The sequence below is a fragment of the Sabethes cyaneus genome, chromosome 1 (assembly GCF_943734655.1).
Source record: "Sabethes cyaneus chromosome 1, idSabCyanKW18_F2, whole genome shotgun sequence".
Lineage (NCBI taxonomy): Eukaryota > Metazoa > Arthropoda > Insecta > Diptera > Culicidae > Sabethes > Sabethes cyaneus.
Window position 1 is genome coordinate 117,441,140 of NC_071353.1, and position 7,619 is coordinate 117,448,758.

The window sequence follows — 7,619 nt, forward strand, 5'->3', positions numbered from 1 at the left end:
TCGTGCGATTTAGTTAAATTTTTTTGTACTATTTCATACGTCTTCCCGAAATTTTGTTTACGTTTTTGCTCCTTATCATCGTCAGAAAGTTCGGGGTGTCGTGCGAGACGGTGATCGGTGCCCAATTCCGATAATTCATGACCGTGAATAATAAAGTAGGGGGTGAAGCCTGTCGCGGAATGAATACTAGTGTTAATCATGAGTTCTATCTCAGAGGTTCTAGTATCCCATGTCCGTTGATCGTCCTTAACGTAGGACCGAATAGCAGTGTTAATCGTGCGGTTTACACGTTCCACGGGATTCGCCTGCGAGTGATACCTAGAGTTCAGCCAGTGTTTGATTCCGAAGCGATCAATGAGTGCTTTAAACTCCTTCGAAGTAAACGTACTTCCGTTATCGGAGATTATTACTTCGGGAACAGAGTTCCGGTAGAACCATTGGTCCTTCAGAATCATACAGAGGGCTGAGCTGTCCAGTTTTCTCACAGGCTGAATCATCACCCATTTTGAAAAATAGTCAGCAATAACTAATATGTGTTGATTTCCCTTGCGACTGCGAGGAAGTGGGCCTATGAAGTCAATGGAAATTATTTGCCACGGACCATTTGCGTCCCGCATTTTACCCATTTCAGGCGACACTGGGACAAAAGCAGGTTTTATTTCTTTGCATGTTGCGCACTTCTGTATGTGCGATCGGACATCAAAAGCCATCTTCGGCCAATAATACCGTTTTTGGATTCGAGCTAGTGTTTTATCGCATCCAGTGTGTAGGTTTTCATCGTGATTTTGGGCTATGACGTTAGGAATTTCACTAGGGGGAGGAACAAGTTTCCATTCGAATCGGCTATCGTAAGGCTGATCCTTGGCGGTAACAAACTTGTACAAAATATCATTCTCAACCTTAAAGTCGACGAAATCATCGGGCTTATCGACAACATTTTGCTTCATACGGTTATACCATGAATAAGTGTTCGAATCTTGGATTACAGCAATGCTACGGGATAGGGCATCGGCCACTATGTTGTCTTTTCCCTTTCTGTGTACCACAGTCATGTCGTATTGCTGTAGGTCCAAACTCCATCGGCTACATCGTGATCCTACTTTCCATTTGGAATGCAGAATGTGTGTCAAGGCGGAAGAATCCGTAACCAAAGTGAAGTGATATCCCTCTATGTACCCGCGAAAAGCATCTATAGAAAGTAATGCTGCTAGTGCCTCTTTCTCAGCAGCATGATAATTTCGCTGAGGAGTGGTTAATTTGTGTGAATAGTATGCAATTACTTTCTCGTCGTCTTCTTGCTGTTGTGTTAGAACCCCGGCCACGGCAACGTCACTGGCATCCGTCTGGATGATATTCTTTTTCCAAATTTGGACTGCCCAAAATCGGGGCGCTTATTAGTAATTCTTTGATGGTGCAAAATGATGTTTCAGCCTCATTGTTCCATTTTATCGTTTTGCTAGAAGATTTTAAAAGATCGGTCAACGGTGCAGTAGCCCCGCTGAAATCAGGAATAAATCTTCGGTAATAGTTTGCCATCCCTAAAAACCTTCGAAGTTTAGTGATGGTGGTGGGTCTTTCATAATCCACGATTGGTTTAACCTTATCGGGATTAGTACGAAGGCCACCTGTGCCAAGAAGGTACCCAAGAAAGGGAACTTCAGAGACACCAAATCTGGATTTTGTGACGTTAATGCACAGATTTGCTCCATTCAGCCTTCGTGCTACCTCACGTACGTGGGGCCAATTGTAACTGTTCTTTTGTTCAGTCTGAACTTCTCAGGGCGGACATAAGTCAATGCGGAGAACAAGCGAGTACGTGGAAAAGAATATAGCAGGGCTCTATGATTAAATATGATGAAAAGATAATGTAATTCACTAGATACAACGAATTTATTCAAATATCGTTTGGCGTCAGGATGGGAAAGGGTTTTTGGATGGTTGTATACCTCAACGTAGCTGTGTCGTAGCTCCTCCGAAGTCTGCTCAGGGTGGTGAATTTTAGCTGTGCTGCCACCTCGTGGCCGGGTGGTGTCTAGAACAGCCGTCTCAACCAATCTGGTGGGCGGCGGGAATCCAACTTCGCTGGCCGCCTTTAGCCGCCGGTGATACCGTTGAAGGCCTCGTTCACAGGTCGCTGGTTGGTTCGAATCTCGAGGGGTCCCGCAGTCTGCCAGTGAAATACGGAACACAAAAGAATCTGCGTCCGCGATCGTAGCCGGGTGATTTGCACGGGCCAACGGGAACGGGAAGGCACTAGATGCGGTCACTCACACACTTGGCTCACTTTTTAATTTTTGTCGTCACCTGGCGAAAATTTATACTTTTATAAAATGACGCGACTTGGTTCGGTCTATGGTTGTTACCAGAAAGAAGGCCGTCCGCAGGGCAGACGGCGTATTTATCCAACTCCGCCCAATTTTGCAAGTCATGCTGACATCTCACGTAGCTGTCAACGTTGGTCCACTGACAGGCGGGCAGTTGCGTCAATGTATACGGTTTTTGTCGGAGTTGATATGGAGGGGTATTAGGAGCGGGATTGGGATTTTATTTGAATTTAAATTTAAATTAGGTATATTTAACTCAAGAAAGGTAATTAGAGTAGAATTTTAGTTTTAAAGCAAAATATTTATTTTCATTAGATTTTAATTATTTAAATTAGAAAACATATTGGATTAATCAATTAGATGAATTAGATTTAGTTTATAATACAAAATATAAGAATTTAAATGAAAAATTTAGCTCTCGTGCATTGTGACCTACGATTAAGGGGTTACAGCGTGAAGCAACAAGTGTTACTCGACATTCAGCCCTACCTTAACTGAGCAAATAGACATTCAGCCCTATCTTCATCCGAACGAGCTCTTTGCAAAATTCTTCTCGCACGAAAGCACGCTCCGCGTAGTTCCACAATTTCAGCTCTCCACCAGTAAACCAGTCACCTCCCATACCTAGGTCGGCGTTTCCTAGGCATGGTAGCGTCACACGCTCGCGGCAGTACCTCAATAAAATGATCAGCGTTCGGATCGGGCATATCGCGATCACCGCACTCTCTTCGGATCGCTTCCACAAATACTTCGGGATCGAAGTATGATGTCTTCCATCCACAGGTGGTTGGAGTGTCGGCTCTACTCGCCACCTGCCGCCTCGTTATCTGATCGACACCACAGCGGACCGCCTGATGGTCACTGTGAGTGTAGCCATTGTCTACCCTCCAGTCACCTATCAGACCAGGACTGCCGAAAGTCACGTTGATGATAGACACCGCATCGTTCCTACTGAAGGTACTTGTGGTCCCGACGTTGGCCAGATCTACGTTAAGCTTTGCCAGAGCCTCAAGCAGAATCCGACCCCTGCAACGACTTCCCCACTCTACCGCCCAAGCGTTAAAGTCGCCCGCCACAACCACCGGTCTTAAATCAGTCAGCACAACTGATACTCAGTCTACCATCCGCTTAAACTGCTCGATAGACCAACTCGGCGGAGCATTGGATCACTCCACCCACTTTGGCAACCGCAAATCCCTCGTCTGCAGTTGACACAACCACAACCTGGAAGTCTTGCTTGACTCGAAACTAACGTTGAAGAACCACATTTCCTTCGTTGTATCCAGGGCTTCCTCGCGACTAGGATTTCTGTTCCACTTTGCTAAAAGCTTTAAGGATGTATATTGCTTAAAATCTCTATATTGCTTGCTAGTTCGTCCTATGCTGGAATACTTTGCCATTGTTTGGTCACTTTTTACCAAAATGCAATTCATCGGATTGAAGCAGTTCAGCGGAAATTTATTAGATTTGCCTTGCAACACCTATGCTGTCGTGACCCACGTAACCTACCGAGTTACGCAAGCCGTTGCAAGCTGATTAATTTAGAATCGCTGGAAGGAAGGCGCAATGTGGCTAAGGCGTGTTTCGTCGGAGATCTCCTTCAAGGACATATCGATTGTCCTGCATTGCTTAGTCGCCTTGATATCAACACTACCCAGGTAACCAATAAGCATTAAAATAAGCAGTAAATCAGCCGTTTATTAGCATCCCTGGCGTTTTATACTGCAGGTTGTTGTTTATCAGCTTTTTGACTGCATAACTGTTGTAAATTGGCATCCACAATTCTATTTAAATTCTTCTTGTTGGTAACTAGCTGCAAATAAGCATTGTCAGCACTATAAGAGGGCTAGCAGTAAAGTAGCCGCATATTTTGCCAAAATAGCATTTAAGTAGCATTTAAGGCAACTTGCAACTTGGCTTGCTTTTAAATTGCATTGGAAATGCTTATTGGTTACCTGGGTAGAAGACGTAATCTTCGTTTGCACGCCTTTCTCGTCAATCGGCACTCAAGAAGTAACTGCCAGAACCAGTGCTTAGTATGTAACGGGTTTTTAATAGCTGCTACGAAGTGTTTGATTTTAATGTGTCTCGTGAAAACAAAGAGCGTTGTTTTAAAAGATGTTTGTGCTAGGTTAGTTCATATATGTTTTATTTAGATAGTTGTCATTAGGATTATACTTTATCTGTTGACTGTTATAAATGTAAATGTAAATGACAAAATATTGTATGATTGTAGCTTTCAAAACATTTGGGATGGAATAGATTTGTAATATTTTGCTAGCAGCTTCATTAATGAGAACCATAACATGTTTACATCTCCTTTTCCAATGTCATATAGAAAAAAAAAATCAAATAGGAAAACGCAGTTTTGTCAGTTCCTATCAGTTTGCTTACCACCAATGTTGACGTCATTGTTCCAAATTCGATATGCTGAGAATGTGTACCCACCTGCAATGGTCACCTTCAGCAGCCGAGAAAAGCAGGAAAACAGAACCCGGGCACGCAGCTGCCAAACGCTGTAAAAAAATCTTGCACTGATCTATCCACTGATCGGAGAACCTCATTCGAAAAGTCGTGTTACGTACTGAGTGAACCTAACCACAGTCCACGGTACAAGAAAAGTAGATCGAAAGGCAAACAAGCTACGAAAACAAGCAAAACGATTAGCAGCCGATTTAGGTTAAAAATGGGAAAACGAACTAAAAATAGATCACGCTTCTCCTCCACTTCCAACGCGACAAGTCAAACGAATCAATCAAATCTGTTTATCTTTTGAGGTCATAACCATTTTTTTCTAGATTTTGAAGGAAAGCGTCGGTGGAAAACCACCAAAGACGAAAGTTATTTGTTCTCAAAATGTGATAACTTTATGTTTTTCCTATCGAACCACACTCATCGACTTTGTTGATTTTACTCACGGCCGTCAGTTCTCCTGTCAACCCATACTATCGTCGTAAGCTATTCAGTGACTCTAAAACAATCCGCCTTTTCCAATAAATGCTGGCTGGTTAGTTGGTTTTAAAGATGGTGCTGCACATCGTTCATGTGCTGCTGTAGCGCTGATTGTGATGACGTCATTCATTGAACACTTTTTCATTTGTCCGGAATTGTTACAGGGTTTCTTTTTTTGGAAAAAAAAACAACTCTTGAACAGTGTTTTACAAACTAAAATAATCGGCAGCAGCTCATCCTTTAAGCAAAGTAATTATTTCATTAAAATTTATGTTTGATTCTTACTCAACCACAAGTGGTTCCGAAATAAGGCACACCGAATGGGCCGATATAGGTCAACGTTCCGTACCACATCACCTGTGCGGCAGCTTCCCGAGATCGTCTGTTCCCTTCCTGCATAATGCACCTGCCGCTCTCTGGTTGGAACTGGAGAAGAAAAACGGAAAGAGAGATGATCGGACAGGATGAAGCAAGTGCGATTCACAAATTCAGCAGTACCAACCCCCGTCCTGCGGTGCACACTTACTCTGGCGTCCATTGAGGCCCATGGATAAAGAGGAAAAAGAGCACGTACCGTCGTCGTCGTCGTCGTCGTCGTCACCGCAGCCATCGTCCGTCCATGCCAGAGATCCTTTTCAATGGGACAGGCGAAGTTCGTGTGAAACCCGAACCACGTGCTTCAACGAAATCATGGCAAAGGAAGCCATGAATGGTACTCCACATCCTTTTCTCATCAACGAGCCTGAAACGAACGACACGGTGCGGCTCTCATTCGCACATTGAATATCTCCTGCTCTATCACTCTTCTTCTTGCAGCTATTTCGCTCGTCGCAGGTTGCATTCGTGAATGCTTATTCATAAAATCGCAGCCTCACGATTTCTCACAATGAACGTTCATCCAGTGGCACTGCTGACTAGTAGTTGTGAGTTCCACAGGAAAGTCCTTCCGATTCATAACGAACAGTTGTTCACTGTGCCCGTACGCCCGGTAGTAGTGGTGTGAGTTCCCACAGCTCCGTTACCGTCGTCGTAGCGGAACTATTTTTATCCGAACGTGCGGCGCACATAGACATGCAACAACGTACCCAATTACAACGAAAGTCTATTTTTAGACTACCACTAGGCCCCTTCTCCTGGTACCCGCTGCGCTGGCAGCGCGGCAGTATTCGAAAGACGGGCAACTTGGGAGGCACGGGAGCGAACCGAGTCCGACAGTGGCTAGCAATAGTGAAAAACTTTGTTTATTGATCGTACTTGACATGCGAGTATCCGTGCCTATGTATGCCGAACAGCTCGTTTCCATGCAGAAAGGACGAACGAGAGCTTGGTGAACTATTTTTCCCCCAAACTGTGCTTGTGTTGTTGTTACCGTTTGGTTGAGCAAACTTATTAATGCCAACAAAATTAGTTTTATTTGTGAAATTAACGTGTGGGGTAGATCGCACATGAATTCGACGCTCAACAAATAAAACTAGCTTAAAAATGTTGAATGTTAATCTTGGGTCACCTGACATAATGTAGTACATATATTAAATGCACCAGTAGTAGCTCGTTTAAGTAAGGCATTCCCTTCAAGTTACTTGAGTTTGTAATTCTCACGTAAAGGACGTTCAAAGAAGCCACATCTTGGTTTTTCGCTATCAGCCTGCTTCTGTTCTGATTAGTATTGAGTTTGAGAAGTTTTCAGCAGCAAATGATTTTTGGTACGATCGACATTGAATTTCAAAACTTAAAACTTTTTGGCCACATCAAAACCAAAATCTTTTTTTATTTAAAAAAAAGATCTATTGTTAAATGTACTCCGCCAGCAAGAAATCCTCTTCCTCGTACTTTTTGATCGGACTAAGTACCGCTTTTCAAGTCATTGCAAATTTAGATGTTTCTTAAATAATCGGCACTTCATTCTGTGGGTAAATTTTAAATTCGCAATAATTGGAGAAAAAAATATTTTGATATTTTTGAAAAATTTGTCTTCAAAACTTCAAAATTTAAAAAAAATCCGAAAGAGTGTCCAACGATAGCTCTTCACCAGATTTTAGGGCATAACATTTTTAAGGTTTTACAGGTTGATCAAACGGTAGAAACTCAGCTGAGCCAGCTCAACCTTCCATTTATCGATTAGCGAAGTTAGTTTGAACCATAAACTAGATTCTCAATCTCTAACCATTGCCCGGTAGGAGCGTAGCGCCGAGTTCTTCAATAGAATTTTTAGTTCATCGCTAAACGCAGCCATCTGTGCCATCCGCATCAATTAGATCTCCCCACGGTCAAAATCGTTCTGCTTTAACGGTGTACAGGTCGTTGGAACGAGGATTTGCCCTTCAATCGGTTTTAGCGTCTCTG